Source organism: Dasypus novemcinctus, chromosome 9 (genome assembly GCF_030445035.2).
Source record: "Dasypus novemcinctus isolate mDasNov1 chromosome 9, mDasNov1.1.hap2, whole genome shotgun sequence".
Taxonomy (NCBI): Eukaryota; Metazoa; Chordata; class Mammalia; order Cingulata; family Dasypodidae; genus Dasypus; species Dasypus novemcinctus.
In genome coordinates, this window is record NC_080681.1 from 117664310 (window position 1) to 117673704 (window position 9395).

General features: G+C 46.6%; 1 pseudogene; it reads right to left on the reverse strand.

Moving 5' to 3' along the window:
- Positions 1 to 2904: 2904 nt before the first annotated feature.
- LOC101415549 (antizyme inhibitor 1 pseudogene) lies at positions 2905 to 4244 on the reverse strand (annotated as a pseudogene).
- Between the last annotated feature and the right edge of the window lie 5151 nt (positions 4245 to 9395).

The window sequence follows — 9395 nt, forward strand, 5'->3', positions numbered from 1 at the left end:
CCATCGTCCACCATGTCCACTTTTCCCAATCCAATGCCACCTCTTCTATGTGGACATTGGATTGGTTGTGTCCATTGCACCTCTATGTCAAGAGGAGGCTCAGATTCCACATGGATGCTGGATGCAATCCTCCCATTTCCAGTTGTAATCACTCTAGGCTCCATGGTGTGGTGATTGTCCTTCTTCAACTCCATCTTAGCTGAGTGTGGTAAGTCCAATAAATCAGATTGTAGGTGCTGGAGTCTGTTGAGGCTCAGGACCTGGCTATCACATTGTCAGTCCAGAGATTCAAATCCCCTAAATATATCTTAAACCCCAACATTAACTGCACCTCCAGCACATTAGCATGAAAGTCTTATGAAGGGAGATCCCATCTGAGTCCAGATTCATCACACATAAACACCATTTCCAAAGAGGGGCCATCTGCCCTGGTAGTTAACCCCATCGGCCATGACCATAACTCTCATGGGTCTCTTTAGCCTTCAAAGGAACCAATATCTGGGGGTTGTATCTGCTTTATCTGTCTCTCTGACTCTGCTCAGTTGTGCATGAGGGCAATCCTTCTGCCAGCCTCCAGACTCTTTTTTAGAAACTCGTAGCCATATAAACTCATTTCTCCTTTCCATTTCCCCCTTACTTTAGGTCAAACAGCATTTTAAAGTCATGTTATTTTATGTAGACATGGATATTCTGCTGATCCGCATTGAACCTTCCGTATAAGGTCCTTTTCCAGTTGCATCATCAGTTGGTAGTTGATAGTGGTCCCTCGTTGCCAGGGAGGCTCATCCCCGGGTGTCATGTCCCATGCTGGAGGGAAGGCATTGCATTTACATGCTGAGTTTGGCTTCGAGACTGGCCACATTTGAGTAACATGAAGGCTGACAGGAGGAAATTCCCAGGCACAATGTTGCTCTAGGCCTTGTTCTTATTTTAGACTCACAAGCATAGTCATTAGCATCAGGGGCTCACTGTTGAACCCTCACTCCCTCCCGGTCCCCGCCGCTGTACCTGGGAGACTGTCGCTGCTCCCCTAGGGACCACGACAGAGCACCACTGGCCAGGAACCCAGTACCCCCCCTGCTGTGGTTTTTAATTGTTGCCACTATGAGTATATTACTAAGGTACTTTATGCATCTCTCTATACTGAAACACCTATTAAATATCACAACTGGTTTATGCACGATTAACATTTTTGGTGTTAAAATTGTTAAACATCACGCTTACTGCACATCAACTCTCCATAATGAATCTGAACTTTACAATGATTTGCCAAACATTTTACTTAAATTAGTAAATTAAATAATTGAAAAATGTATTGCACCAAACTAAACTTAAATGGGCTATAAAGAAAACTAACCTTCAAAACAGTCCATATACACATCTATGTCAAAACTACCTTTGCTAGCTAGCCCCTTTCCCAAAGTTTCAGCCTGAGAAAAACAGTAAAATATACAAAAATTTTATTGCAATTGTACAGGGTTACATTAGGTCAAAGACAACAAATACTATGATGTAATTGTACATTTATTAAACTACTATTCAAAGCATAAATTTACATATTCTAAACAGTAAACATATCTAATGAAGTCACACTGGCCTTCCCCTGACATTTGATGTATCTGTGTGAAAGATATTAATTTTACAAGACTTTAACAAGAATCCTGGGTATAAAAACTGTGTACTTGTATGTAAATGATTTAATGGGGGACTCAATGGGCTTCTGTCTTCACTATGTCATCCATTGTGTTGCATATTTTATTTTAAGCAATAGATGTAGGGCAAACTGGTAAGTTTAAATCCAAATTTAAATTTAGACACATTATCTAAATATCCCATTACCCCCAATGAATTATAGCTGAAAGCTGATTTTGTCTGGTCCCAAATAGCTATTCCTAATAGTTTTGGTTTCCAAGAAAATGAATAGAGAAAGATTGTTCAAATTTTTCCACATTGAATTTGTGTTCCTGAGTGTGATGAAGTTAGACTCAGATGTGATCTTTCTACACATGCCTCTTCTGTCACTTTTACTGAACCTGTGGTTGGTGCTGGGGTTGGTGTATACTCAGGAGACTTGAATCTCTGGACTGGCCATGTGCCAGCTGGGCCCTGAGCCTCAGCAGAGTTGCAACTCCTACTCTCCAGTTCATTGGACTCACCCAGGTCAGCTAATTGGGAGGTGAAGATGGTCAACCACCACACCAGGGAACCGAGAGTGCCTACAACCGCAAGAAGGAGAATCGCATCCATCAACTATGTGGGATCTAAGCCCCTTCTTGATATAGAGGTGGAGTGGACATCATTATCCCAGAGTACACAGGATGAAGGAATAAAACATGGATCAGAGTGGACGTACTGGTCCTATTATAGAACTATTCTATTATAGAACTATTATGACCAGTAATGGAAGAAACCGTAGCATTGATCTGGAGAAAGTAGCCACGGTAGTTGCTGAGGACAGGCAGAGGGAAGAAGAGATGTGATGTGGAGGCATTTTCGGGACTTGGAGCTGTCCTAAATGATGTCGCAGGGACAGATGCTGGACATTATATATCCTGCCATAACCCACTGAATGGACTGGGGGAGAGTATAAACTACAATGTAAACTACAATCCATGCGGTGCAGCAGTGCTCCAAAATGTATTCACCAAATGCAGTGAATGTGCCACAATGACGGAAGAGGTTGTTGATGTGGGAGGAGTGGGGATGGGAGGGTAGTGGGAACCTCTTGTATTTTTTAATGTAACTTTTTTGTGTGTGATCTATATACCTTTAAAAAAATACAATAAAAAAATAAATGTTCAAAATAAATAAATAAATAGACAGAATAATAAACTGTCCACATTGGAATGTTGACCAGACAAGTTTAACCTGCAACTTCAGATCTAAGGAAGTGTTACCACCCAATTAAGCTTCAGTGAGAAAGCTGTCTTCCTGGCCCAGTTGAGTGCAAGAAGACACAAAGAGTTCTTCATCATTGTGTCTGAAGCCATTCTGAAGTCTTATACCAGTCACTAAAGGACATCGTGTAATACATAGCTGGTCTCTGGAAATCACTAAAAGCAGATGGCTCATGGAAAGAATCAGTTCCCATTTTATCCAAGATAGGCCAGTCTCCCACATTCTGCTCAGGAAGAAGTCAGCTGTCCACGATTGATCAAGCTCATCACAGGATGGACCCCAAAGCCTGCTTGTAAACAGAGGTGCATTTTCCTTGTATTTCTTGTGAACCTCTGGAACAGCATTTAAGTCCTCTGACAGTCTACTTGCAAAAGTTCATATATACACAAAAAGCCTAATTTGTCACTTCCCTGTTTTCCTACTCCAGAGGAAAATTTATCATTTTCACGAACTTTGTTTGCAATAATATTAACTGCGAAGACTATTAACTGCAAGTGTCAATGCAGAAAACACATATTAGTTTCCAGGTTCTGAAATTATCTTAATGACAGATCCTTCAGGAAAGTAAATATCCAAGAAAGGGCTGATAATATGATTAATCTCTTCCAACAGAAATTCAGTTCTTGTGAAGCTTTCACTAATGTCTGACATGTTTATCTTGAAGCCAAATTCTCCAGCCATGTTGAGCACACATCGAGCCTCAGATAGAGCATGGACACATACTTGAGATAGTTTGCAAGCACTGGAAATGTAAAATTTAACCCTGATTATTTGGACATCAAGTTCCTTAGCACATTCCACAAGATGCCTCCAGTTCTTCAGTGTACTGCCAAACTTCATGTTACCCTCCTCCTCTCCAGTATTACCTTCTGTTGCAGTTTGCAGCGAGACCTTGGCATTTGGATGATGATCCACAATGTTCTTCAATTCAGTTTCATTGTTGCATGTCATGATATTCACTCCAATTTTTGCTGCCTATTTTAAATGCTTTCTAGAGATACACCTAATTCTTGCACTGAAGCCATTTCATTTTTAGTGGAGCAAGCAAATCCAGTTCCAAGAGCTGCCAACACTTCAGGTATTACCTGGAGTGGAGTTGCACTTTGCTGTGTGGAATGGCTTTATCTGAGCCACTACATTCTGCCACCAATAGTGTTTCTTCACAGTTTTTCCAAGTTCTCCCACAGAAAATGCATTTTTTCCTGTCAGGGTACACAGACATAGTTATCAATAGCATCTCCAAGGTTTGTTCCCTCATCCAACAAGCCAACAGAGTAGTTTGCATCATCAGAAAATCCTTTCATCTCAGCTCTGTTCCACAAAGCTGGAAGTCATTAGCCAGAAAAACAAGAGACGGTCACCAAGCCTGTGTCCGGGTTCTCAGACTATGCAACAAAACGGACACAATGGAACTCCCCTGTCACCGCCAGGCTCCCAAGGTGCTCCGCAGGGAAGAACGGCTCTCTGCACAGCCCTTTCGCTAGGCCCTCTGGGTAGCTGTGTGCTTGCTCAGAAAGTTCCCAGTGAGGTAACGGGGCAAAGGATCAGACAAAGTGTCTTTTCTTCTTTGGCCGAAGGTGAGAAAGAGAGCAGCGCGGCTACAAGAGAGCGAAGGCTGGGTGAGAAGAGTCGGCTTCATCACACCACAGAGCAGCCGAGCAAGGAAGGAAGAGAACAGGCAGGAAAGGCGACGACCCAGGAAAAAAGAGGGGACGCCAAGGCCAATCCAAGAGCCAGAGCACCCCTTTCCCTCCCATAGCTGGGCTTCCCACCCCCGGTTTAAAATGGATAAGGCCATACAGATACTACATCACGTCATTCTCCTCCTGCCTGTGAGGCGACTGATTGTTTTTTTCCCTTTTACACAGTAGGAAACTGATGCACAGAGAGGTGAAGTAACTTGCTCGAGGACACACAGTCAGTAGATAGTATAATAGGCGTTGAACCCCTACAGGCCTGCCCACTTACACGCTCCTCTGCGCTGCCTCTCTAGAGGGTCAACGTGCCTTCAACATTCTGCATTGGAGGAGTTGTTACGTTGTCAGTCAAACATCAAACCGCCGCGGACGAATATTTACCACTGTGCATTTTTGCATTTCATTACGATTGCAACGAAAGGCTCCGTCTGACAGAAAGGGGAGCTCGAAATTCAGATTCAGCTGGAAGGAGAATTCTGTCACGTGCCACACCCTGTCTGACACAGCGCACGCCCCCACGCAGGCAGAAGATTAAACGAACTGCTAATTGGAGAGTATGCTGGAGACGTGGCGGGCAGACGCGAGTGGAGCTCTGTGAGACAGAGGTCAGCGGGCCGGGTGAGCTCTAAATTTCTGTGCGTACGTGTGGGGCTGCGGGGTCCGAGGCGCGGCCCGGAAGGCCTCGGGCCACCTGCTAAGTCCCGGCAGCTGAGCTGACTTCAGCGGGGTGAAACGCAGCCCGTCTGGAGCGGGGGTGGCCCGGGAGTTCCACAGAGGCTGCTCATGAAATTCGAGAAGCCTGTAGCACATGACCGTCCCCATCCCACACAAAGAGAATATTTTGAGAAGTCTAATTATATGGTGGGCTTTGCCGGGGATGAGGGGACAGGAGACGGGCCTGGATGCGCCCATTCGTGGGGCGGGCTGCGGGAGCTGCGAGCGGCTCTGTGGGACAGGGGCGCCCTCTGCAGGTGGGCCCGCGTGCCTGCAACCGCCGTGTTCTGAGCACGGGCCACCTAAGGGAGGTTGACCTTCCAGCTGTGTGGCCAGGGGTGAGTGGTTGACCCTTTCTGAGGTTCAGTTGCCTCAACTGTACTTGAAGGACAATAATCCCTACCTCATGTCATAAGCAGAGAGAGAAAATGTCCCCAAAGTGTTCTGCACAGGACCTGGGATGAGGAGACCTCCAGACGTGGCAGCCTATCATCACCATCAGCAGCACCACGAACAGAAATAAAGATGAGCCGCGGGCCACTCAGCAGAAGGGAGAAGGGCTTGCCTGGGCCGGCAGGGTTGGGGTGGGGTCGCAGGGAGCATTTTGGTTTGCCAACTATGTTCATGTCAATTCTGGAAGACTGGTTTCACATCCTCTTCTCCCTAGAGTCCCAAATGGCTAGTTAACATGGAGAGGAAAAACACCCTAGGCAGAGAGGTGGGATCTCTTTGGAGGATCGCAGATGTTAACAAATCTCACCGTGGTGGCAGGCCTGCGTGCACTGGTCCACAGAAGGGACTCGTCCTGCAGCTGAAAGGAGAGAAAGCAGCTCTGTCTCCTGCCACGACTCAGCCCCAGCCTCTGCTTCCCTCTCCTTCCACTCCTCATAGGTCACGGGCGTGGCCAGCCCGCAGCCTGGGTTATGACTACCACTGTCCCCTCGCTCCTCCACTCCCATCCTCCCAGGCTCTCTCCTCCCTTCTTCTCTGATTCCTGAAAATGTACCCAACCCCCTTGATGTGTTCTAAAAGTTCTTTCATGCTCAAAACTCTAGGGAAACAAACAGGGGTTGACAAGACTAGTAGATAACAGAGAAGCTACAGAACCTAGGAAAGGGAAGGAGTGGTCTCTGGCCTTCGCCAGGATCCAAAGGAGCCAGGAGAGTGTTCCCTCATCCCCGAGCTCTCCTTTCACCTTCAATGAGGAGGAACAAGGACAGCTCATCCTCTGTTTTTAACTATGCCTTCATCAGCCAACCAGCATTGACCCACTACGTGTTAGGTCCCCAGCCAGGCACTTTGGAAACAAAGATGAATTTGTTCGTTCCATGATTTATTGCAGTGTGCTGGTCACTGCAACGGGCTCTAGGGAGACAGCAAAGACCAAGACAGTCACAGTCCTTGCCCTCTGGGATGGGGACTCAGAGGGTAAACACCTTCATGAAGCATTTAAAATAAGCTTGCAAGCTGGCCCATGCACAGGGCTGATGTGCGCAAGGAGTGCCGTGCCACGCAAGGGTGTCCCCCACGTAGGGGAGCCCCACATGGAAGGAGTGCGCCCGGAAGGAGAGCCGCCCAGCGCGAAGGAAAGTGCAGCCTGCCCAGGAATGGCGCCACACACACGGAGAGCTGACACAACAAGATGACGCAACAAAAAGAGACACAGATTCCCATGCCGCTGACAACAACAGAAGCGGACAAAGAAACAAGACGCAGCAAATAGACACAGAGAACAGACACCCGGGGTGGGGGTGGGGGCGAGGGGAGATAAATAAATAAATAAATCTTTAAAAAATAATAATAAAATAAGCTTGCACGTAGCAACATATTCTTTGAAGAAAACAAAACACAGTGAATGGGCTGTGCTCTCAAAATACCTGTAAGTGTGGAGAGAGAGGGACATAAGTGGGCAATTGTTAAACCCAGCATCACAGGCACCTGCAGGGAGGGAGTGTTTAGAACTGATTTCCTAAGGGAGGAGAGAGCCAAGGCTGAATCTTCAGTGATACAAACTGGCCTCGTGAAAAAGGAAGAAAGCGCACTCCTGGTCCCCGGCACAGTGTGAACGGACACAAGGCAGTGAGGAACCAGGAGGGGCCAGGAGGTGGACAATCCGGAAGGCCTTGAGGGCTGTGGTGGGAGTTGGCAGTTGGGTGGACATTGGTGGGGTGGTTAGCAGAGAGGAGAGACAAAGCTGACATCAGGTTTCTAGCTTGGAGATTGGGTGGGGAGTGGTGCCTAAAAGAGGGGAAGCTGGAAACTCCTTGGGTGATGTGTATAGTTCAAGGCAGCTGAATTTTAGGAACCACTGGGACGGCGAAGCCCAGAAGACAGCTGGACAAAAAGAAAGGGTTGGCTAGAGAGCTGGAGGGGAGTAATGACCCACTGGTTAAAGGTAAATTAAATCCTGAATTTTGGTTGAGAAAGCCCAGGAGTCCCACCATAGTGACATGGGTTTTTCTCAAAGGCAAATAAACCTCAATCTCTCAAGCAATAAAATCACCTGATATTTCTCCCTTAATCCTACCATCCTTAGCCTTCCGGCTGGGGTGAAACCAGCCAGGTTGCTCTAAATCACAAGATACTAGAAATATAGTTGATTGTACAAATGACACTTCATAGAACATGATGCTTTGGCATTTTAATTTTGAATTCTGGCCTTCATTTCAACCCCTTGGGGAAGAAAGTTCTCCTAAAGTAACATTCCTATCTAGGATTAAGCGGTTTTCCCATTATCCAAAAAGCTAGTCTGTAAATGCAGGTAATTATCCCAACTCAAAAGAACTGTTGTGAGGACTAAATGACACTGTTTATGTAAACACAGCTTTGAAGTTCAGTTTAAACATAAAGTATCTAGCAGGCTGCTGTCTCTAGAGAAATAGAAATAAACAAAGTACCTCAGATCTTATCACGAGGACACCTTGGGAAGACATGTCAGGAGCAGGCCTTGAAAATCCCTAAGTCCTGCAGCTGTGCCTTTCTGGAATCCCAAAGTTCAGGGCAGAGGGACAGCCACCCGAGAATTTATTTCTCCATAACTTTGAGCTCCCCAAATCCCTATGAAGCCCAGGAATGATGTGCCCGCAGGGCACGTGGGCCAGTTGGCACAAAGGGCTCCGCCATAAATCAAGGTCTCACTACCGCTGGCCTCAGACTGCTTTTTCCAAGGTGACCTGGGCAAAGGAACAGGGTGGCCACTGCATTTGGGCAAGAGAAGCCTGAAAATGGCAAAAGGACCAATTCTCTAGAAATATGTCCCTTGGAGGGAGAAGATACACTTCCTTAATCTCAAAAGACATCGCGTAAGACTCAGCCAGGAGGAATTAGAAGGAGAATGACAATTTCCCTGTGATGTCAGCTGATTTGGGTGACCCAAGAGGTCCTTTGAGGCAGACTCCGAGGAGCCGTATTCCAGTCCTGAGTCAGCCCTGGTGGGAAGTTAAGGAGACCCCAGTCTTGTCACCAGTTACTCCCAAAGCACACTTGTGAATCACAGAATCTTAAATCACAGATGGCCCATTACCCTGATGATACAGACAAGGAAACTAGCACCTGGAGATGGGCCCTTGGTCAAGGTCACATGGCTGTGAAAAGAAGACTTAAGGTGAGACCCAGGGTCCAGGTTGTTTCTTGTGGCCTTGATACATACGTCCTTTAGTGAGACCACTCCAGCAACATAGCCAGGCCCCAGCCAAGGACTCCAGCCAACCAATTCGTCCGGTCTTCTTAATTTCTTCAGTAGCATTTGGATGAGCTGTGAGTGTGGAAGCTGAAGACTGTAAAAAGGTGCACTTCATATGTCAAAAACAAGCTGGCAAGGAAGGAAAAGTGTCACTCCTGGGGAGCATGAGCCCCTGCAAATCTAGGGGGTGACTGAAGAGCCCCAGGGACTTGGAGGACTGAGGCCACCCTGCCCAAGGAATTTCAGTCCCCAGAGTGAGATGGGCTCTGAGATGGAAAAAGCAGCTGAGATGACTAAAATGGAGACTAAAATAATTTAAAAAATAACTCTTGACAGGACTGGTGGGATGAAGAGAGATGGTAAATCAGTGTTTGTACATAGTAGGTGTTCAAGAAGCGGTTTCT